Source organism: Symphalangus syndactylus, chromosome 21 (genome assembly GCF_028878055.3).
Source record: "Symphalangus syndactylus isolate Jambi chromosome 21, NHGRI_mSymSyn1-v2.1_pri, whole genome shotgun sequence".
NCBI lineage: Eukaryota > Metazoa > Chordata > Mammalia > Primates > Hylobatidae > Symphalangus > Symphalangus syndactylus.
In genome coordinates, this window is record NC_072443.2 from 9,968,772 (window position 1) to 9,994,646 (window position 25,875).

The following is a 25,875-nucleotide window of genomic DNA, read 5'->3' on the forward strand; positions in this document are numbered from 1 at the left end:
TGCAAAATTTTCTCCCACTCTGTAGGTTGCCTATTTGCTCTGATGATAGTTTCTGCTGTGCAGAAGCTCTTCAGTTTAATTAGATTCTATTTGTCAATTTTTGCCTTTGTTGCAATTGCTTTTGCTGATTCATCATGAAATCTTTGCCCATGCCTATGTCCTGAATGGTATTGCCTAGATTTTCTTCTAGGGTTTTTATAGCTTTGGATTTTACAATATATCTCTAATTCATCTTGAATTAATTTTTGTATAAGGTGTAAGGAAGGGGTCCAGTTTTGGTTTTCTGCGTATGGCTAGCCAGTTCCCCCAGAACCATTTATTACATAGGGAATCCTTTCCCCATTGCTTGTTTTTGTGAGGTTTGTTGAAGATCAGATGGTTGTAGAAATGCAGTCTTATTTCTGAGTTCTCTGTTCTGTTCTATGGCTCTATTCTGTTTTTGTACCAGTACCATGCTGTTTGGAATACTGTAGCATTGTAGTGAAGTTTGAAGTATGGTAGCATGATGCCTCCAGTTTTGTTCTTTTTGCTAAGGATCGTCTTGGCTATACAGGCTCTTTTTTGGTTCCATATGAATTTTAAAATAGTTTCTTCTAATTTTGTGAAGAATGTCAATGGTAGTTTAATGGGAATATCATTAAATCTATAAATTACATTGAACACTATGGCCATTTTCACAATATTGATTCTTCTTACCTTTGAGCATAGAATGTTTTTCTATTTGTTTGTGTCCTCTCTGATTTTCTTGAGCATTCTTTTGTAGTTCTCCTTAAAGAGGTGCTTCACTTCCCTGGTTAGGTGAATTCCTAGGTGTTTTATTCTCTTTGTAGCAAGTGTGAATGGGCGTTCATTCATGATTTGGCTCTCTGCTTGCCTGTTGTTGGTGTATAGGAATGCTTGTGACTTTTGCACATTTATTTTGGATCGTGAGACTGCTGAAGCTGCTTATCAGCTTAAAAAGCTTTTGGGCTTAGTCGATAGGGTTTTCTAGATATAGGATCATGTCATCTGCAAACAAAGACAATTTTATTTCCTCTTCCTATTTGAATACTCTTTATTTCTTTCTCTTGCCTGATTTCTCTGGCCAGATATTCCAATACTATGCTGAATAGGAATAGTGAAAGAGGACACCCTTGTCTAGTGCTGGTCTTCAAGGGGAATGCTTCCATCTTTTGCCCATTCTGTATGATATTGGCCATGAGTTTGTCATAAATGGCTTCTATTATTTTAAAGTATATTCCTTCAATACCTAGTTTATTAAGAGTTTTTAAAATAAAGAACCATTGAATTTTATCAAAGGACTTTTCTGTGTCTATTGAGATAATCATGTGGTTTTTGTCTTTAGATCTGTGTATATGATGAATTACATTTATTGATTTGTGTATGTTGAACCAGCCTTACATCCCAGGGATGAAACCAACTTGATCATGGTGGATAAACTTTTTGATGTGCTGCTGTATTTTGTTTGCCAGTATTTTATTTTGCATCTGACGAATTTTTATTAACATAGATTGCTTATAGTACACAGGTATTTACTCAGATAACTTATCAGTTTGGTTAATATGGATGAGTTAGTTTTCTTCTCTGGGAGCACAAAAATTGTCTATTTCTATTCCATTAAGTATGAGAGTCTAATCCAAAAAATTGACCATTATGATGTTACTCTCTTCAGTTTTCACCTTGCTTCTTTATATTTTTATTTTATATAAATCTAGGATACCTTTGCATTTCAAATTTAATTTTCTTTCATTTAAAGGTGAGTCATTTTTAGAACAGAAGGAATCAGTCTGTTCTTTTGTCTAAAACAGCATTTCTGAAGTGTATTTAATAGAACAGTAATCCCAAGGTGAAATACACTATGGAAACACTGCGTGTGTTTTTTTTTCCCTTGTGCACTGTTAACATAGTGAACATTTTGATAAAAATGTAAACAATATATGATTAGTACATAATCGATAGCCGAACCCATTACTTTCCAACCTCCCTTCCTCTCCTATCAGTTTTTTTCTTTTGCAATTTATTTTTGTAGATTTACAGAATACAAGTACAGTTTTGATACGTGGATATATTGCACAGTGGTATAGTCTGGACCAAGTATAACAATTGCCCAAATAGTGCACATTGTATCGATTAAGTAATTTCTTAACCCTCACCCCACTTCTACCCTGTCAGGTTTCTGAGTCTCCAGTGTCCATTATTTCACACTGTGTGTCCATGTGCATGCATTTTTTAGATTCCATGTGTGAGTATTTGACTTTCTATTTCTGAGTAAGTTCACTTAAGATAATGGCTTTCAGTTGCATCCAAGTTGCTGAAAAAGACATGTTTTTTTAAATATCTGAGTAGTATTCCATGGTATATACCACATATTCTTTTTCCAGTCGTTTGTTGATGGACACAAGTCGATTTCGTTTATTTGCTACTGTGAATAGGGCTGATAAACATTAGTGCAGGTATCCTTTTGATATAATGATTTTTGCCTTTGCATTTCACTTTAAAGAGACCTATTCACATTATGCAGCATCCGTTGGAACATGTGGCTATAAATATTGCCAGAGTGGACTGGAAAAAACATAGGCATTGCTTTCTACCTGGATGTTTATCGTCTATAAGTCATGAAACTACTTGGCTAAATTAAAACATTCTTTTATCCTTTCTAGCATCCTCCACAAAACCAAAATATGTCTATGTGCATTGTAGTTGTACCAAGAGATGAGTTCAGAGTCTTTGGGATGACCACTCCCAAGTCTCTGAAATTTACATAAATGCAAATATATTGTGTTTAATAACAATAAAAGCACTTTTCCTAAAGCCTTTAATTTTGAAAATGAAATACAATATGAAATAAAACACACAAAAAACACAAAAGCAAAATTACTAATTTAAGAATATTGATGCAAAGATTTCTTCTAGAAGATAAGAAACATAAAAACACCCGATTACCAGAAAAAGTGCGAACTTCTAGCAAGTATGCCACTCAAACCAGTAAATAAAAGCTAGAGATCTGGCAGAAGAAATGTTGAATCAAAAATCTAATAATATAATTTGATAGGTTTATGTCCATCAGACAGCTACTTGGCGTCTCCAAATTTCAACTGAAAAACAGAGATACAGATACAGATCAATTCATTAATTTGTATTTTAGATTACATCCTCTTAAATGCTTGAAAGGATTTCCTATACATTTGCTGTTTGCTATTGGAGGCTTGAGTAAATTGGTGTGAGAGGTAATAATTTACTAATAAAAATGATTGTGCCACATCTTACATTAAAGATAATTCCTAAGAACATGAGAAATATTAATAAGTACATAAGCAGTATCTTTTCAGAAGTAAGGCAACTTAAACCTAGTGTGGTTTCTGAGGCACTTATTAAAATCAGAAAGTTATAAAGGGAATTACAAAAAAGTTAGCTAGTTATTTCATTTTCCTACTCTACCTAAAAGATATGAGGGTCAGTTTGGGCCTAAAGCAGTTTGTAATTTCCGACTTTAAAACAGAAATAAGAGCTTATGGGTTCACATAATTAATGTGTTCTCTCGACCCAAAAGAATATGAAGAGGCTTGAGACACATCCATCTGAACTGTCTGTTACCAGAAAGCATAAGGTACTGCAAAATAGAATGAAAAAAAAGAAGAAAATATAATCACAAAGAATACTATATTAACAAAATTTATAATTGTAAAAATTGTGGAATGACAGATAAGAAAGTGAGAAAAAAGTGAAATATAATCATTATAACTGTGTTGCAGTATTTCCATTTTTAAGCCCTTTAAAGCCACGGTAATACAGCCAAAGAGAATAAAAACCACGTATTGATAAGTGAGGTGTGTGAGAAAGGAGCCAGGATTATAGTACATGATTAGGCCATCCTAGGGATGAAACAATGAAGCGTAAGTTAGATCCAAGTTCTGGTGGATTAAAAAATCAAGGCACTGGCTTTAGAAAGGAAGGGAAAAAAAATACACACTACCCTTCTGAATGGGACAAATATGATGGCTTATAGTTTTAATCCTTCCCATTGAGAGGGCAGTTTTTTAATAAATGTATCCTCAACTCAGCCATATTCAACAATTTACCATTAGAAACATACAAAGCACACTTATACATTTTCACATTATTTTATTTAATAAGGGACAAAATACACTGGTGTTAGTACTAATCATTATTAATCAGGGATAGTGGTCGAAATATAAAAAATTATACTTCACAAAGAGAAATCAAATTTTTACTACTTGGAGAGGGAGACAAGCCAGTTGCACAATTGCATCAGCTATTTGGAAAGAATGCATTGAACTTTAATTAATCAAATGTTGTATAATATATGAAATGTAACCACTAAATAAGCTACTTTTATCTAAATTAGCAGTTATATCCAGAGCGGGAGAATTCTGCCTTCTTAAGATGCTCTAAACCTTATTTAAGAAATTAAGTTTGGGCAGTTCATCTTTGAATCGAATGTACGAAATTCAGGTACATTTAACCAAAAACAAAGGTGATTATGCCATTTAAATGTTTACTGTATTAATAAAAATATACCAAAAATAAGATTTGGGGAAGAAAAACCATTAGAGAAATATTCAAATATTGAAGGATGGCAAACAAAATGATTACCCTTGTTTATTAATAAGGATAAGAAACAGAAACAGTAAATGGAAGATATGGAAACAAATTTCAACTCAACATCAAAAATACATATCTAACACAATTGTATATATAAGAAATTTGTTTACTCAGAGATACATTCAAATGCAGTTTGGAAAAGCATTCTGCAGTTAGAGAAGACAGAAGGGTTGTAGGACCAGATCATCATTATTTTCTCTTCTAGTCTTAAAATTCTATGATTCTGTGCTAACCTGATAAAGTAAACCAGAGGTTCTTGAGAGATTTATTTTAGAATCTTAATGAAAAAGCTAAATTATGGGAAAAGATAACATAAAATGACTTTACTAAAAACAGTAATCTGTGTCTGTGTGTAAGAATATCAACAATGAATTAATAGAATTTCTGAAAAAAATTGTCATACTAAATTCAAACTTTTAACAGGTTTGAAAGAATATATGAAGAATAAAATTTTCACTGGACTATATGAATATTAATATCTCAGCAGGTATGGGGTTATTAAAATCACAATTCATTATATCCAAGCAGACACTGAATTTCCTTGGTGGTCTTTTTTTAATTATTATTATAAGAAGCTGATGATCTCTGAGGTCCTGCCATTTTCAATGTTTTATGTGATCTGTTATTGATCTAGAGTATATGATTTAAAATAGTTCATTAAGAAAAGCTCTTTTCTCAGTAACAATATTGAAGACTTGCTTGTCCACTACATGTTACTGATGACCCAGCAAAACAGCCAATTGAACATTTTGGTTTTTCACTTTTCAAGCAAATATTTGATATCATATTGGTAAAGTTTTAATCCCTTTAAATTAGTTTCCTTATCTCTAAGATTGCTGTTACCTATATGCCTTTTGGAAAGTTTCTAAGTAATAACAAAAAAAATATCGTATTGAACTCTTTTGGAACAAGGAAGCATATAGAAGATACCATTAATGACTTTCTGTTACTAATCCTCATACTTCTGTGAAGAGCATATTCTTTATATGCAGGAGAAAGAGGATTATACAGCCAAGAAAGTGAGCCAGAGTGTTTCAATATAGATTATGAAACCATAGAAAGGGTTTTTTTCTTATTAGGTTTACTATGTGCTGAGAGTTGTTTGTGTTAGAAGTAATCTCACAACAGATTTCCAAATTCTTTTTTAGGACATTTATAAGTTATTCCCCTCATAAGCCTGTGAAACCGTGAATGAATCAACACCATGCAATAAGCTAATCCAAAACAATATTTGTACCATTACTGACCAAATGAGATACAAATAATATTATCTTTACATGATTATTTTAACTTTTATGTGTATATTATGAATATTGGCTAAAATGTTATGGGCATCCACATATCCTCTTTAGTGGAATTTTAATATAAATATTTGCAATGATCTTTTGAAGAAAATGTTTCAGTATGTATTTATATTTCTCTATGTTTATTTAACATAAGTAAGGTGTATAATATTTCTAGAATTTTTAGTGCAGTATAAAATGTGGTATTTACCATCAAGCTGCTTTATTAAGAGAGAAATTTGAGCTGTGAAATTTTTAAAACCAGGAGCTGATTATGTTCACAGTTCCTGACCTGCACATAGTTAAGTGTTCAGGTTAAACATCATGCATTAAGCAGTTATTTGATTTCTAAAGCTATCAATTTTCTTTAAGTAAATTTATGTAAAAAGAAATAATAATAGAATATTATTTTAACAAATAATAAACTTTAAAAACTTTCAATTATTGTTTCATGTAACGTTGGTAAATAATACTGGGAGGTATCTCACTCAAATTCAAAATAAGAAAATTATTTTAAGAGAATATAAGTGGTTCCCAAAATTCACATAGATAATAAATACCAAACTCAGTATATTTTTTCAAATACTGCCTTTGTCTAAGTCTATGTTTTTTTTTATTGATTGTAGTTATAGCACCTGTACACTCTTGGCACCAAACACATAGAGGAACCAGATAACTAAATGTTGGCAGATAACTGCAAATCATAACTACTAGTATAAATTAGGCAGTAGTCATGGCTAATGGCAATGGTTACTGCTGTATTTCTTCAAATAACGTTTTTCCTCTTCTACTTCTTAGTAAATTATTTTATCCATTACTGTTACTATTTTTTACTTTTTGTGGTTCAAAAGTCTTTCTTTATTTCCTTAAGCTCCCTAGGAAAAAAAAATTGCCAGGTCTGGTTCATCATGCATGCACTGCATTCCGTTGATATGAGGTCCTACAATAAATACGACATAGAATATAAAGGTAATTGTAAACATTTAGTTAAAAATATATATTTAAATTATTAGAATTTTCTTCAACATTTTCAAAACAGATTATATAACCTTATCAATATAATCCTGTAGCTGTAAATGATGGACTATATTTTATGTTGCTAAATCTTGCTATCTGAATTCTCTTGTAATACAGTTTTTGAAAGTTATATTAACACTATCTTCATGTATATTTTACCATAATTTAGGATCTCTATTTAGAAAACCAAACTTTTTGCTTCAACACATCTGGCATGCCACTGTCAGACTAACTGTTAATTACGACACATCAAGAGTAAACACAGTATCATGGTTTTCTTTGGAGTAAGTACACATCTCTTAACCAATCGTTCAGTGCCCGTTAACAATCTGTTCTTCACAATGTGCATTCCAATGGGAGAAAGAAGACCATATTATATTGAATATCTACCATTTCTAAGTATTATCTCAACAACTTTTTTTGTTTAAATTAACTTAATATTCTCAATGCCACAGTGAGGTACATTGAATAATTTTGTTCTACATATTAGAAAATGAATTGAGGCTCTTTTTTACTGATCCTTCTCTCAATAGAGCCATGGCTTTTCTCTTTCCACAACTTTGTTTGTGGCCAGGTTGCTTTATAATTCTTCTAAATATTCAAATCCTGTCTCTACTTCGAAGTTCAGCTTATATCCCATTGACTCTATAAGAAGTTAATAATTCAAAAAAAGGAACAAATTTATTATCTGAAATATTTTGCCTTTAGAATCAAAACTGTATAAAATATAGGTAAGATTATGGCATGGAAATTGTCTACTTTTTCATTATTAAATTCTTAAACCCAGCACATGCCTAATATAAGAAGGATGGGTAATGTATGTGTATTGGTGAATGAATTATAGTTTTATATCATTCCAGAGTTTTTATGCATTAATAATCTTTTCAAAATATGTACCATATTTTTAGTACTATCTACATATCAAAGAAGTTGATCTCTGGCAAATCCTACTAAAGATATAGGTTTTTAAAAATTTTGTTTCTGTTTTTGTTTTGTTTTGGTTTTCCTGGAAATGAACAATGCTTACTGGTTCAGAACTTGGAGGATGCTTTAAAGCTGGACAGATACCATTCCTTTTACCTATTCCAGAATAAAGAGTACCACCAGTTTATTGATGAGAACTGTAATTTTATAGCAGAATCTCTTAATTATTGAGTATGTGTACAATAAAATTGTATCTCGGAGATAAATATGCTTAGGTCTATGCACAAATGCATATAAAGTTTAGCTATTCCCTACAAATTTTTAATGCAACTTCATAAGAACTCGGGCTAAAATAGCATTTTATGTTGAAATACCCATTTTAAATAGACATATAAACAGGCTGGACCTTAATAAACATACATATATATATACACACACACATATATATATATATATATATATACACACATATATGTATATACACATATATATACATATATATATATATTCCCCTACCAAATCCTGTACAAAATAGGTTTATTTTGGTTTAACTATACATTAAATTTATTCCTATTTTCCATCCTTTCAAGTGTTCTTACTAGTTTAATCTTTCTTATACAACTTAGAAATTTATGTTTATTTCCAAACACCAGGAGAGTCTACAATTTTCTAGGAATACGGATTTTACGAAACTCAGAGAATTGTGTTGAGTTAGTAGAGCAGAGTGGTGAAGACCATGAGTGTGTTAGTCTGTTCTTGCACTGCTATAAAGAAAACACCTGAAACTGAGTAATTTATAAAGAAAGGAAATGTAATTGGCTCACAGTTCCACAGGCTGTGCAAGAAGCATGGCTGGAGAGCCCTCAGGAAACTTTCAATCATGGCAGAAAGGGAAGCAGGCATATCTTACATGGCAAGAGCAGGAGGAAGAGAGGGAAGGGAGAGGTGTTACACAATTTTAAACAATCAGATCTCATGAGAACTCACTCACTATCATGAGAACAGCAAAGGGAAAATCTGCCCCCATGATCTAATCACCTCCCACCAGGTCCTTCCTCCAACACTGGGGATTATAGTTTGACATGAGATTTGGGTGAGGACACAAATCCAAACAATATCAATGAATGTTGAGTTCAAGTATTTGAATTCAGATTTGAGGTGTGACTTCACCATATAGCCATGAACAAATTAATCATTCTGAATATCAATCTCAGTACAACTATTTAAAAATGTATTTTGTTAAATAAAAAAGCTGAATAGAGAACCAAAAAGCCTCTTATAAAGACTAAAAGATACAATTAATTTAAACCAGTGGCTAAAAACAATTAATGTTCATTACTATTAGGTTCTATATATTATTTGCCATAATACCTTGTAGAAGAAAATATTTAATATGAAAAAATTTAAGGCTATTCAATTATTTTCAATTCTCCATAATTGTTGCTATTCCTTTAGAATATTGCATTACCACTGTTGTAATCAAAATACTTCTCCATCATTTAATTTCTAATTGCAAGTTCTTTTGAGCATTACTATTATATTGGCATCCAAAATATATTTGAAGTTTAGATTTCTTAAATGTGAGTTTAACATATATTTCTCTTTCTTTCTAGTTTTTCAGGAAAACATATTAGCTGATAGAAAAAAATAGTGTGGAAATAAGATCCTTTATCCTGAAATATAATTTACTGAAACACTTTAAATATAAAAGTTTCATAAAATCGTATTCAAAACTAAGAAAGGCATGTAAGCATGTAAAAATCTGTGCAAAATATTCAATTTTGTGAGATTTAATGTTCTCAAAAATTTAAAATGCACAGATGGTCAAAGTACACATGATCTTTCAGAAGTCTTGCACCCTAATGCCTCTGGGCGTGCTGTACTTTGTTTGTCAAAATGGTGTCAAGTCTGTTAGAACAGCTTGGCCAGTTTTGCCAGAATTCCTTCCTAGATTAAAGATAGAAAGAAGAAGCTTGTAATTTAATGGGGAAAATATGAGTTTTAGTATGAGCTCTCAATAAGCAAGTTATTTCTCACTGCATATTTTACACTTCTTTTTTAATTAAAAATATAAAATTATTTTCAGTGTTTTGTTGAACACCCCAACAAATAATTTTATTTAACTTTTCAAAAATCACATTATATTAACATAGTAAAAACAATGTGACTAAATTTAATATTTCAGTAGATATAAATTAGACATGAAGTAGATCTGAATTCTGCTTCTACCACTTACCTGCATGACTCTGTAATCTTTGCAAAATGTTTCCGCATAAACTCACAATAAGATTTTGGTCATTATTTCATTACACAACTGCAAAATGTTTATCAGGGTGAATAGCAAATGTTTAACAATTTGGGCTTAGGTATTTCAAGCTATTGTTTCTGTAGTTATGAACAGGCTGAAATCTTGAACAAGAATGCCATTTACCATATTTGGTTCATAGAGAATTGAGGATCACCAGTGAATTGCACTGAAAAAAATTACTATTAAATTAAACAGACACTTAATAAGTACCTACTGCAAACCAAAAAACAATGTTAGACATTATGTGCATCGATCATTTTATAGATGGGAAGCCATATGCTAAAAGAATAAATACCGTATCAAATTTTTTTACTTCTGAAAAATAACCCACCATTTAAACTTAGTCTTGTCTGCATCTGAAGCCCTTCCTCACGCCCTTGAGAATGGTGGCTTCTGATATTCCATCTTAGAGTTTATATTCTATGTGAGAAGAGATATATTACAAACAACAATAACAGATTGCAATACTATTTTTAGACTATTAGAACCTGATGAGAGAGGAAGAAAGAGAAGAGCGAGAAGCAGGGCACAGATAGTTGGGAATGGTGGGTTGGGATAGGGCCTTACTCATTAACACAGGCTCCTGAATGGTCTCTTATTATCATAGTAAAGAAAACTCAGGAGTGGGAATCAAGACACCTGCCAAGCAAAACCAGTGCCACACACAGAACTTCAGTCAACTCAAAATACATATTAACATGGAGAGGAGAGAAGAACAAAGAGAAACAAGAAAAATGGAGTGTCAACAGCAATTAGAAAGAAGATGGCATTGACATTTATGGAACTCCAGTTCTAACCTTCACCTTTTTCACATTTTTCCCCCTAAGGCTGGCCCTGCTTAAAATAGCACTTTTGACATTGCTTAATACAAGAAAAAGAATGAATGAATTTTTCAGACAGACATTTTTTGGTTAACCTAATCTGGAAGACTGACACATTATTTTGTATTTTCATATAAATGTTGTGTGGATTTGAAGATATTTGTTTTCTTTTCCCAGTGGTTTCACTATTTTATTCAAACATCTCATATTAGACTTGTACATAACATAAAGGAATACCAAAATTTGTCAGAAAAAGAAACTTTATATCATTTTTTCAATAAAAAGGAGATTGAAATGGGATTAAACTGAATTGAAAGATAATATACATGAGAAAGGAAATAAGTAAAAGCAAGACCAAGTACATATGAAAACTTTTAACCAGATAATCCTATCATTAAAGAATATGCTTGTCTGAATTATTGCATGTGTGTGTTCTCCAGCAAAGATCATGTGATTGAAGTTTTTTATAACTGTGGGGAACTTTCTAATGTAAAACCTACTATCTTTGTCAAGGGAATGAGACTCTTAGGGAACATGTGGATACTTTTTCAAATTGTTACATGTGAGGTGTGTCCTAAAGGATCCATTCTCCCTCATAGTGCCAAAAAGAACACAGAAGAACTAATGTAGTAATGAATGGAGCAAAAACAATGTTACTGTGCAATGAAGAGCAGTTATGAATTTGCTTCAGCTGGATGCGGTTGCCAGAAAGCCCTATTTATGCAGGCTATTTAAGGAGAGAGAGAAACAGATAACTCAGCCTGAGGGAGCATAGGAGACAAACAACATTTCTTAACCAAGATATGTTCTTGAGGACAATACAATGTCACTTTTACAAGATGATATTCTGAAAGAAAAAAAGGAAAATTATAACAAATTTCTTTGCGCTTTTCTCCAAATATTTTAAATGAAAGAAAAGCAATGAAACTTTGTACCTTTCCAACTTATTTCTCTTACTCCATGGGAGTAAAAACTTGGAAATACATATTGTTGCTACATAAGGTCTCATTCTTATACTTACATGCCAGAATTTATATATGCCTTTTGTCTGCTAAGGACTGAATAATTAAAATATGCATTGCCACCTGTTGACATTTGAATGTCTACTTAAAACTCACAGCAATACTGGTTCTGAATTGTCTGGACAGGTATCATTCCTAATCAAGGAATTATACTAATCATCATCTGTTTTATTTTTCTCTAATTTGAATCTAGGGAAACATTTTTAATGCCATGTACTGTTTCCCTGTACAGTTGTATGTTTTGTACAACATGTTGAAAAAGTACTGCACTTTTACAGTAATTGAATAATGAATCATACCTAAATCTGTATCTAAATCATGCCAATTTTACAGCCTTTCATTCTGTTTTTTTGTTTTGTTTTGTTTTATTTTGTTTTGAAGTATTCACAGAAATTTTAGGCAAAATTCTGAGAGATGTTACAATATTCTTCTGTATCAGTACTGTTTTTATTTTCATCCGTGTTGATTCACTCTAGATATTGTGCCACCAGAGATTCTCCCCTTCTTCTAAGTGAGATAATGGTGGTATTTCCAGAAAAAAAAATGGAAAAATGAATGAACTTTACAAAATATTCTCTAGAGAAATTTGTGTTTTGTTATGCATTACTAAACATGCTTAATTATTCTGTATTAGCTTTCATAAAACTAATAGGCATGAACATTCTGTTACAATATAATCTGTAAGACAAAACCTGCCAATATGCATTAAGGGAATTTGATTACAAAAATAGTCAGGACTAGGTCATTAACATTAGAAAAATGCCAAGGTCAATGAAAATCAACTGAATATCAATGTATTTTTTAAAGTCTTTAATAAAATATGGGGCTGTTCATCAGAAATAGTAATAAATTTCTAAAATTTTAAAATTACCTTTGGGTTATGTTTATTTATTTATTTATTATTTTTGAGACACCTTTTTCAACCAGGCTTGAAAGTGACAGTGTGATCATGGCTCAAGAGATCCTCCCACTTCAGCCTCCCAAGTAGCTGGGACTACAGGTATGTGCCACCACACCCAGATAATATTTTTACTTTGTATTTTTCTGTAGAGATGGAGGTCTTACTGCGTTGCCCAGGTTGATCTCAAACTTCTTGGCTCAGGCAGTCCTTCCACCTTGACCTCTCAATATGCTAGGATTACAGGCATAAGCCACCACACTCTGTTAGATCATTTTTAGAATTTGATTTAAAAAACCCAAATGCACTTCTACATTAACAGAAGTATGTGTATTTTAGCTGTAGAACCAGGGTCAATATGTTTTTAATAAGATGTAATTTCTAAATTTTTATGTATGGGTCAAAACATAAATGAAGTTGACTTTTCACATAAAGGGCTAGACACATACTATAACTAATTAAAATTCAATCAATTGTTTGTTTTAGGGCAGATAGTTTGCTATGTGATGAGCAGGAACACACTAAAAAATTAGTCTAGGTAAGAGAATTCATCTCCTAGTAGAGTGAGTTTTTTAAAGACGTGAGCCAAGTAAAATAATTCATTAATTGAAATTTAATTTAAATAGACAAACATTAAAAATCATTCTGATGACTAACAAAAAGTCAAGATACTTCTGGGTATATATCACAAAAAATAAAATCACTATGTTGAATACATATTAGCACTCCCATGTTCATTGCAGCATTATTCACAATAGCCAAGATATAAAAACAACGTGTCTTACAACAGATGAATGGATAAAGTAAATGTGATGTAGTTCTAGCTCAAGCTGTATCTCTATCTATCTATCTATCCATCTATCTATCTATCTATCTATTTATCATCTACCTATCTTTCTACTTACACAAAGGAATATTATTCAGCTCTTAAAAAGGAAGTCCTGCCATTCATAAAAACATGAACACATTTGGAATAGATTGTGCTAGGTAAAATAGGCCAAACATTAAAAAACAAGTAGTACGTGATCTTACTTACATGTAGAATCTAAAACAAAAGAAGTCAAACTTATTGTAACAAACAGTAAAATGGTGGTGACCAGGGGCTTGAGTGGTGGAAAAGATACTGGTCAAAGGGTACACACTTTTAATTGTAGAAAGAATAAATTTTGAAAACTTAATGTACAATATGGTGGCTATAGTTAATGATGTAATGTATAGTTGAACTTTGCTAAGAGAATAGGTGTCATGTTCTTACAACACACACACGGAAATGATAACTATGTGAGGTAATTAATATGCTAATTAGCTTGGTTGTGTCAATCATTTCACAATGCCTACATATATTAAAACATCACATTGTACATCTTAAATTTATACAATTTTAATTTGTTAATTATACCACAATAAAGCTGATAAAATAGTAATTTTAAGAACTTTTAAAATTCTACAAGGACAAAATAATCTGAGAAAATATAATTTCAAAAAAGGAGGAAATGGAGAAAATGATGTAAAGTATATGAACATAAGAAAGAATTAGAGTGAATCTTGGAGGATACATTAACGAAAAATGCAGTCTAAAGAAAGAGAGACCTATACTGATGTCCTGTAAGACCTGAATTTAATTTCTACAATATTCTCCCTGATAATCAATCCCTTCAGCTTAATGCTTCCATCTGGACCATTTTACCAATAATTTATCCGTGACTTTTTTTTTTTTTTTGAGGGGATTCTTGTCAAAAGGTAAGAAGCAGAAAAGTTATGTTGGTAAAATCATACCTAGGGCCAGAAAAGGAGAGGCTTGTGGAATTGAGAGGGTGAACACAGAACACAGCAAAGAAGAGGAGGACAAACAGTTGCGTGATCCTCCTAGTCAGCTTCCCATTTCAGAGTGAAAATATCACGAGGGAACAAGACATTCTATAATTGGATATAGTGAGGAAACTTTTCGAAGTACCTGTATTACCTGAAGCTACATTGCTATTATTTTATTCAAGATTGAGAGGTTCATTCAAGTCATGTAGGAAAAGTGTTGAATAGTTGGTCACAAGAGGAAAAGGGGGAAAATCAGCATGACTGAAACAGGCTGTGGCTGATCACACTACTGCTGCAGATGTTACGGGGATTATTTGTACTCCGTTACAGGTAATGGAATTTTGCTATATTTAAAAATCTAACATAAGGGAATGCTTTAAATTTGTCTTTGAGTAGGACTTTATTTCCAAGTTGCATGCTAAAAGAACTGTATTGCCAAGGCAGAACAGAATATAAGATTCTCAAGTCATAAGTCACATTTGTATTTGCCATTTTTTTCAACAAAGCTATGAAAAACACTCTTTGAAAACCTCCAGTGCATTAACTCAGCAAGGAAATAATAAATTTTTGAACATATAGAAAATTCCACGGATTGAAATGCTTTTGTGCAGCTGGTGTACAATCTGATAAATATAAATATTACCAAGCCAAAATAGTTATCGAGGTTTCTCTCAGGATGTGAGATGTCAAGTTTCTAAAGAGATACTTTTTATTTTTGTTCTAATTCCACTCAGTCAGGTCAAAGTGAGATAAAAAATGAATGCAATTTTTTTTACATTTAATTTTGATACACTCTTTCATCTCGTTTTTTTCCCCTTTGTCTGTTTCTTTGTCCTTACGGGAGGTCTTTCGTCAAGCAATACATTTTTAGTGTTAGTATTTTCACATAGGGGTTCTCTGGTTGCTCAGCCTGCATTAGGAACCTGCCCTATTGATTTGGAGTCAATAATGCAACTCCATGTGTTCTAAACACTAGAATATTACCTTTTTGCACTAATTAATTGAATATGCTAATGAGGGCATGACTACAAAGTCAAAGTAGGAGAAAATGAGAAATAAGGCAATGTATTTACCAGTGCAGAAAGAGTGAAAGCAGGCTTTACTATCCCTAAAACAATACCGTTTAACAGTTATATTTTAAACATAAGTTTTAAGTTCAAGTTTGAATAGATGTATCATGAGAAGAGTCCATTTTATTTTAGTTTTTATTAAATAATAAAATTAGTGGTATTTCTTTAAACAGGATATTAAGCTAAATTATGCCTATTTATTAATTTTTCTTCCAAATTACTGTTAAAAATGCTGTACTGTTTTCTGCCTTATAATTTATAAGGTTTGACTTTGTTTTATGAACCTATACTACTGCATATTTTACATCCAAATCTTTATAGTATGATCTACAGCAGAGAAAATTTCTTGGTTACCTCCACTAAGACTTAAGACCAAAAATAAAGTTCTAACTCATAGCACTAACAAAGTGTTATAATAACTGTACAATGCTTTTAGCAGATAGATGTAATTTATCAGAGAAAATTGCTAATATCCAATAGTCAATCACAAATGATGCATTTTCTTTTTATCTTTCACAAAACAGGTATTGTCTGCTTAATTAAAAAGGTCCTTGTTTATGCTATTCAATCTACTAAAATGAAATCATTGGCTTTTTAACCAAAAATAAATAAAATTTTAAAATTTAATTGTTTTTAATTTGATGCTTCATAATTTCCCTTACATTTTAGGGTGTTTTTCATGCAATTTCAAAGTAGGTCCCTTAAATAGATAAACTATATCAAGAAAATATACAGTATCTGTTCCTTTGCACAAAGTAGATCTGAAAAGAGAGGGAGAGTATAATTTAGTGGAGTTAGAGTTTACTATCAGTGCAGCTAAAAATCTGATACAGTTTTCAAAGATGTGGTCATGGAAGGTAGCTACCCTCTTCCACAAAATGTCACTTAGATTGTTATTGAAGAGAGAATGTTGCTTCAGTTAGGTAAATGCACTGATGAATTATGCCACAGTCACTAGTCATATCATATTTGATATGGTGTTAATGTAACTAGTTGACATTTGCTGTCAATTTGTACAGTTTTTGTGTTTTTAAAATCATATAAGTAAATATTCTTTCACCAGGAGTAGCAGGTCATAATATTAGAAGAAAAAAAAGTAAAGAAATTTAGATTTAATTTTAGACTTAATTTCCTGATAATGCTCAATTAGACAAAAAATGGGAGAAATCGTTAAATCTAGAAATATTCTTGCAAGTAAGATTATATTATTTGGTGTTTTCATCAGAAATGTCTATTACATAATGATGAGTCTATCTGTCTGTCATCTTTACAATATCACATAATTGATTTCATTGTCTACTTCCCTAATTACAGATATTCTTGAAGATAATTATTTGTGTAATTTAAGTATCTATAAGGACCTTGATTTATATGATTCATTTTCTCTATTTCCTTCTTTATTATTCCTTCAACCATTGGACACCTCAGGTTACTTTCCCTTTTCAGATCAATCTGTGAATGTTTTTAGTCTCTCTATTGAGATTTAAAATACACATGGCAATCACTGTGAAAAACCTTTCTGTTGTGATAACTGATACATAAAAAGATCAAAAGTAGCTGTTTCTTCTACCCTATACATAATCCTTGCTATTAAGAAGAAATAATCTAAGAAAGTTTTCTTTCTATATTTTTCCACTAAGTCAAATATATGTAAACTGACTTTCCAGAGGGGATTCATAAAACATTAATATTTTAAAGCAAGCTTAGCCCTAGTGCATTAACTTGAGGCCTCTCCATCTAAAGCAGTGATTCATAAAATGTAATTTACATCTGATCATCTGGGGGTGCTTGTTAAACATGCAGATTCTTGGATCCACCTCCACATCCATTGAAGCAGAATTTCTGGGGGGAAATTTTATACGGATAAATACGGATCATGTTCTGGCAAAGATTTAGGTAGCTGAATGAAACTAGCTAGCCTCTTAAAAGCTGCAGATTTAAATTCCTTCTGTGTTCTTGAAATTCATCTTAAAATTCACACAGTGCAACAAAATTAGCCAGTTTTCTTTCCTATAAAAAGGGAACTAACATTTGTCAAAAAGATTGAAATTGGAAGACCAAGATTCAAATGCAGATCTATCTGGCTCCCAAATCTGTGCACTTTCTGCAGCAATGTGGACATTGGTTCTAGTTTAAGAGTTTCCTGTATGAATATATGAATTACTTTAGTATCTTTGTTGCACAATCACATAGAGAAATAAGCAAAAAATCTGGAGTTACATTTTGCTTATATTTAGGTTGTAGTGTAACTCTCACACTAGCATTGGTTTACCATGTTAAAAATAATGCAAATAAAAATATTTTTCTATCTTCCAAAACTCCTATAACTGACTTTTATAATTCATTTGTTTGTGCATTTTCTTTTCCTTTAATTAATTTCTTTTCCTTTGTTAATTCATTTCCATTTCTGAATGTTTTACTTTTTAAAACCTTTTTTGTGCTTTATGTCCTGTATTAATTTCACAAGCTTTTGTCCTCAATCTTTAATCTCTTATCCCTATGATATTATGCTTTAAAAAATAAATATAAACAAATAAGTGTAAGTTAAAATATTGCAAAGCACCTTTAATAATCATATGTTGAAATGCTTTCATATTTCAGAAGAGTTGCAAAAAGAATGTGAAAATATCCCATATGCCCTTTATCTGCATTTTACAAATGTTAGCATTTTATTACTTCATTTGCTTTAATATCCTCCCTCTTTCTCTTCATATATGCTCTAGAATGAGAAAGTTACGCATTGCCTTACACAGTCACAGTGCAGTTATCAAAATCAGAAATTTAATATTAATAGAATATAATTATTTAATCTATAGACATTCCAGTTTCATCAATTGTCCCCCTGATGTCCCACTACAAGCAAACTTATTTACTAGGACTCAATCATGGGTCACATAGGAATTAGTTACTATGCCTTTTTAGTTTCTCTAATTTGGAAAAATGTCTTGCTTTCTCTTTTAGAAATAGGATAGCCTTCCTTCAGTGCTTTAGCCCAGTGTGTCATGTACCCTGGGGTTTAAAACCTATGGCAGGTTGCTTTCCTAGGTTCCTTAGCTGCAGTGCAAATGGGTTGCATACAGTCACACCAGCAAACCTTTGGGAAAATGCTTTCAATGAATCCTGGTCTTTTGTTCTCCTTTGCTGCTTATTTGTTAAATAATAAGTCCACCTTATGTAACTTATGTGTGTAAGTGTTCCGTCTTGCCTGACTAAAATGAGTTGGTAACCAGTGTGAAATAAACCTGCAACACAGTATCTGCTGGATTTCTCAATGGACAGTTTTCTATTTTTTTCCCTTTAAGTATACTGTGGGGAGATATTTTTTGGTAATTTATTCTCATTTTATCGTTCTTTTGAACATGATGCAGAGATGATTAAAACCTTAAACAACATTAAACCATTCACTAGTGATAGTGCCTGTAAGAAATACTATGTTGTCAAATGATGATTTAGTGACTCCATCATTTATTTTATATTTATTACTTGGAAATTACCTATAAACTAAAGACTTCCATTTTCTCCTATGTATCTGTTTATCTTCTATCTGTAGCTATCACATATCTTTTATCTATTTACTATTTATTTATTTATATCAGTATTATTGCATAAATTATTATTTTTAGTGGTTTACAAAATATTTTAAATCATATATTGATGCTGTAGGAAAATCTATTGAATTTTTTCTCCATTACATTTAGGATTTACATTTATCTGTTACATTTAGGGATTTAAAAAAAATATTTAGGCACCTGATGCCATTTGGAAAGTATTCTTCTGTATGGTGTGATACATGGTTTTAATAATTCTTTTGGTTTAGTCCAAAAATTTGTCCTGTTGTCCTAGCACCATTTAAAAAAAATATATTTCCTCCAGTGAATACAGATTCCACATTTAAGATGTATTATGTGTCTTACTGAGAGTGCTTGAATTTCCTTTTGCTTCTTAGAGGTGAGTACTCTGCTATTTGGTGCAAGGATGTTTATCTAAATTGTGAATTGTCACTTTTAGCCTTAAAAATTTAGTTAAAGAGAAGGAATAAGTTTAAGATATCCATTGTACAACATTGTAACTATAGTTAATAAATATGTATACTTGAATATCACTAAGAGAACAGATTTTAAGCATTCATACCACACATAGATAAAAACGACAAGTATGTGAGGTAATGCATATTTTAATTAGTTTAATGTTGCCAATGTACAATAGATACATATTTCAAAACATGATGTCACATACCATAAATATCTACATTTTATTTGCAAATTAAATAAAACAAATACTTAGAAAAAAACTGTTCTTTGTCATAAGTTACAGTTTCATTTGAACTCCATTTTATCTAGTAGAAGATAACTAACCCTGCATCATGATGGCTTCAATTCCCCTGGTACATCCTTGGTGATCCCTTTACTTTCAGCCTCCTTTTTTTTTTTTTTTTTTTTTTGAGACGGAGTCTCTGTTGCCCTGGCTGGAGTACAGTGCCACAATCTCAGCTCACTACAACCTCCTCCTCCCAGGTTCAAGCTATTCTCCTGCCTCAGCCTCTCAAGTAGCTGGGATTACAGGCTCCCACCACTAAGTCCAGCTATTTTTTTGTTTGTTTTGTTTGTATTTTTAGTAGAGGCAGAGATTCACCATGTTGGCCAGCCTGGTCTTGAACTCCTGACTTCATGATTTGCCCGCCTCAGCCTCCCAAAGTGCTGGGATTGCAGGTGCGAGTCTGCGCCTGACCTCAGCTTCCTTTTAATTGCTTTGATCTACAATTATGTCTCCTACAAAGCAGATAGTTGAATCTTGTTCTGTGAACAAAATTGCAAATACTTTTCTTGTTAAGCGGCTTGCATGTTAATCGATGCCTCTGATATAATTGGTCTCAGTTTTGTCTTATTCTTTATCATCATAGATGGTATACTATATTTTCCATGTTTCCTTGTCCCCGTGATGTATTTTCATTGTTCTTCACTTTACCTTTTAAGAAATACTTGTATTTTGTTCTACTATTTACCGTCGTACTCATACATGGTTTTACCATGCTTTTCTTATTATGCCACTTACTATCTGGTTTGCTAATTTTCTGTGGTATTGTTGGAATTATTTGACTACTATATTTTATCTATTCAACAGTCAATAAACTAATTCTACTTTTATATTTCCTTATCATCTTTCCTGTCTATGTCCATTATTTATAGTTGGTCAAAATATGCACAGTTGCACACAATTCTTACTCTTTTGTCCCAAATTTGTTTCAGTTTTAGGTCAAATATTAAAAAGAATAAATACTCCCCATCAGTCCTTTGCTTGTATTTTCTGTCTTTTTGTAATTGGATGATTTTCCTCTAGCCCTCAAGAAGAGTTTAATTGTGGTAAATTCTCTGAGATATTTGATTATTTATCTACAGCTTTGATACTTAATGGAGAGCTTGGATGGATATAAAATGCTTTGTCTATACCTACTTTTCTTGAATTTTTTGAAAATATTATCCTATGTTTTCTCTGCTCTTCATGTTGTTTTTTCAGAGCTCTGATGCTGGTCTAATTGTTTAGGACTTAAAAAAAAATGCTGCTTCTTTTTGCCTGGAAGCACCACACTATTTGTCTTTATCTTCGAAGGAAAATAATTTTACCAAAATTTATATAAGTTTGGATCACACCACTGTACTTCAGATGGAGTGACAGAGGGAGACCCTGTCTCATCAACAACAGAAAATTGATCATTCTGTGTCAATGTCAAGCATCTTGTGGGTACTCTCAATATGAAGATTTTCCCTTTTTATTTGAAGAAACCTTTTTAAAATTATATTTTTTAAAAACAACTTCTATTTCACACTTTAAAAATAGTTTTCAGAAACAAATTTTCTTTTTATTTTCATTTTGCCTTTTTTTCTCTTTTAACAATTTTCTTTCTGAAACATTTGTAATGCTCTTTATCTCATGTTGATGTCTTTATTGCTTTTCTACCCCTTTAGAAATATTCCTTACTAAGGTGCATTGTGGTTTATAGTTCCCTAATTTTTGTTTCTCAGGAATATTCTGATTTCCTTTCATATCTTTTCTGATTTTAATCAAGTCTCTTTTCATGTCATATTTTTGTCTGTTTATATTTTTAATTTTAGAACTCCTAAAACATGGTTTTCAAATATCCTCAAATACGCGATATGTATTTTATTTTGTAATATTTAAATGCAGTTTAATTTTGCTTTATAATATTTTAGGGAAATAATTATCAACAAGTAATGTATTTTACTCTAATTTCCTGTTGTAGCAGTATTATATATACTTAGTCACCTATGTGTGTGTGCATGTGTGTGTGTGCGTACATGTGTGTGTGTGCGTGCATGTGAGAATTTAGAGCAACCTACCACATTCTTAGCTGAAGGGCACTCCGTTCTTCAAGTAGCAAAATACAGTCTTTTCAATGTGTGACTGTGTATGTGTGTGTTTTTCTCTCTTTCTGGGAGGAGGAGATTTGTTTCCTCTGACTTTTTGATCTTTCTGTTTCTTACAAGGAGAATATCTCATTTTTTTCGGCCATTAATTTCCAAATGAAAAATCACCTTTAATTTTTGAATTCTACTTTTGAATAAGTGATGGCTTATAAAAATACAACACTGAACTGTGCCCAGATGACTTTACTGATAATTGTACAATGAAGTAAGAATTAATTATTGTTAATGTTATGCAAATATATCCAAAGAAGTGGAAAATATGAAACTCTCCTCCATTTGTTTTATGATTCCAGAGCTAACTTGATATAAAAACTTAGCAAGTATATTTTGAGAAAAGAGAATAATATGCCAGTTTCATTGATGAAAATATATTAGATAAAATGTGATCTATAAAAAAGCCTCATGACAAGATTAAATTTCGATATGGTTTGAGTGTATCTCCACTCAAATCTCACCTTGAATTGTAGTTCCCACAATCCCGAAGTGTCATGGGAGGGACCAGATGGGAGGTAACTGAATCATGTGGTGACTTCCCTCATGCTATTCTTGTGATAATGAGTAAGTTCTCAGAAGAGCTGATGGCTTTATAAGGGGCTTTCCCCATGTCTCTTATGCTTCTCCTTCCTGACACCATGTTAGGAAGGACATGTGTTTGCTTCCCCTTCCACCAGGATTGTACGTTTCCTGAGGCCTCCCTAGCCATGCTAAAGTGTGAGTCAGTTAAATCTCTTTCCTTTATAAATTATCCAGTCTCAGGTATGTCTTTATTAGCAGCTTGAGAATGAACTAACACAGATTTATGCCATAATCAAAAATATTTTAGAGGTGGGGCCAAGATGGCAGACTAGAAGCTGCCGTTGTTGGAGGCTTGCACTGAAAAGAACCAAAACAGAATGCAAATCCTGCACCAGAAACTGAGGTATCCAGGTTCTATCATAAGGACTGATTAGGCAGTTGGTGTGACCCACAAAAAACAAGAAAATCAGGGTGGTATGTCGGTGCACCTGAGAGCCACATGGGGCAAGGGGAGCTCCCATCCCCAGCCAAGGGAGGTGGTGAGTGAGTGTACTACCAAGACTGGGAAAAAGTGCGTTTTCCATGGATCTATGCAGCCCACATATCAGGCGATCCAACTCATGAGCCCATACAACCAGGGCCTTGAATACCCACCCCAGAGCCACACAGATTCTCAACAGACACTTGGCTGGATTCTGTCTAAGGTTACCAATTGTCCAGCAGGGGCAGCCACCATTACTGCTACTGCCAGCTGCATAAGAAAACTGAGCCCTTTGTCAGATGAGTAGGTTGCAAAAATTTTCTCCCATTGTGTAGGTTGCCTGTTCACTCTGATGATAGTTTCTTTTGCTGTGCAGAAGCTCTTTAGTTTAATGAGATCCCATTTGTCGATTTTGGCTTTTGTTGCCATTGCTTTTGGTGTTTTAGACATGAAGTCCTTGCCCACGCCTATGTCCTGAATGGTATTGCCTAGGTTTTCTTGTAGGATTTTAATGGTTTTAGGTCTAACATATAAGTCTTTAATCCATCTTGAATTAATTTTTGTATAAGGTGTAAGGAAGGGATCCAGTTGCAGCTTTCTACATATGGCTAGCCAGTTTTCCCAGCACCATTTATTAAATAGGGAATCCTTTCCCCATTTCTTGTTTTTGTCAGGTTTGTCAAAGATCAGATAGTTGTAGCTATGCGGCATCATTTCTGAGGGCTCTGTTCTGTTCCATTGATCTATGTCTCTGTTGTGGTACCAGTACCATGCTGTTTTGGTTACTGTAGCCTTGTAGTATAGTTTAAAGTCAGGTAGCGTGATGCCTCCAGCTTTGTTCTTTTGGCTTAGGATTGACTTGGCGATGCGGGCTCTTTTTTGGTTCCATATGAACTTTAAAGTAGTTTTTTCCAATTCTGTGAAGAAAGTCATTGGTAGCTTGATGGGGATGGCATTGAATCTATAAATTACCTTGGGCAGTATTGCCATTTTCACGATATTGATTCTTCCAACCCATGAGCATGGAATGTTCTTCCATTTGTTTGTATCCTCTTTTATTTCATTGAGCAGTGGTTTGTAGTTCTCCTTGAAGAGGTCCTTCACATCCCTTGTAAGTTGGATTCCTAGGTATTTTATTCTCTTTGAAGCAATTGTGAATGGGAGTTCACTCATGATTTGGCTCTCTGTTTGTCTGTTATTGGTGTACAAGAATGCTTGTGATTTTTGTACATTAATATCCAGAATCTACAATGAACTCAAACAAATTTACAAGAAAAAAACAAACAACCCCATCAAAAAGTGGGCAGAGGACATGAACAGACACTTCTCAAAAGAAGACATTTATGCAGCCAAAAAACACATGAAGAAATGCTCCTCATCACTGGCCATCAGAGAAATGCAAATCAAAACCACAGTGAGATACCATCTCACACCAGTTAGAATGGCCATCATTAAAAAATCAGGAAACAACAGGTGCTGGAGAGGATGTGGAGAAATAGGAACACTTTTACACTGTTGGTGGGACTGTAAACTAGTTCAACCATTGTGGAAGTCAGTGTGGCGATTCCTCAGGGATCTCGAACTAGAAATACCATTTGACCCAGCCATCCCATTACTGGGTATATACCCAAAGGACTATAAATCATGCTGCTATAAAGACACATGCACACGTATGTTTATTGCGGCACTATTCACAATAGCAAAGAGTTGGAACCAACCCAAATGTCCAACAACGATAGACTGGATTAAGAAAATGTGGCACATATACACCATGGAATACTATGCAGCCATAAAAAATGATGAGTTCGTGTCCTTTGTAGGGACATGGATGAAACTGGAAAACATCATTCTCAGTAAACTATCGCAAGGACAAAAAACCAAACACCGCATGTTCTCACTCATAGGTGGGAATTGAACAATGAGAACTCATGGACACAGGAAGGGGAACATCACGCTCCGGGGACTGTTGTGGGGTGGGGGGAGGGGGGAGGGACAGCATTAGGAGATACACCTAATGCTAAATGACGAATTAATGGGTGCGGGAAATCAACATGGCACATGGATACATATGTAACAAACCTGCACATTGTGCACATGTACCCTAAAACCCTAAAGTATAATAAAAAAAAAAAAAAAAAAAAAAAAAAAAAAAAGAAAACTGAGCATCTTGGGGGAGGGATGACAGCCATCACAGTGGCCGCTAGCTGCCTAAGATACTGAACTCTTGGGAGAGGAGGACAGCACCCCTCACTACAGCTCCAGGTGGCTGTTTTATTCCCTGCTGGCACTGAGGAGATTGGACAGCTTAATCCCAAGAGGTATTCCACACAGCATAGCACACCAGCTGTGGCGGACTGTGGTCAGACTTCCTCCCCAGGCTGGACCCTAACCCAACATTCCTCACTGGATGAAGCCTCCCTGCAGGAACTCCAGCAAGTCCAGCCAGGGGATTAGGGACAGAATTCTTATCTCCCTATGGAGAGGGCTGGCCATGATCATGGACCAGCAGACTTAGTCTTTCCGCCTGCTAGCACTGAGGAATCCAGGCAGCCCAGATGAGCAGGTTTCCCCCCAGTGCAGTACACCCCCTTTACCCAGGGACAGCCAGAGTGCTTTCTAAAGCAGGTCCTGGATCCCGTGCCCCTCGAATGGGTGAG

At 33.1% G+C, this 25,875-nt stretch overlaps 1 long non-coding RNA gene across 1 annotated transcript in view; it reads right to left on the bottom strand.

The window, feature by feature from the left end:
• Positions 1 to 10,485: 10,485 nt before the first annotated feature.
• Positions 10,486 to 25,875, bottom strand: part of LOC134735435 (uncharacterized) — a 33,764-nt gene continuing 18,374 nt past the window's right edge. Inside the window, exon 3 of the long non-coding RNA XR_010118556.1 lies at positions 10,486 to 10,575. This is a non-coding gene — a long non-coding RNA (uncharacterized lncRNA). The remainder of the gene's footprint in view (positions 10,576 to 25,875) is intronic.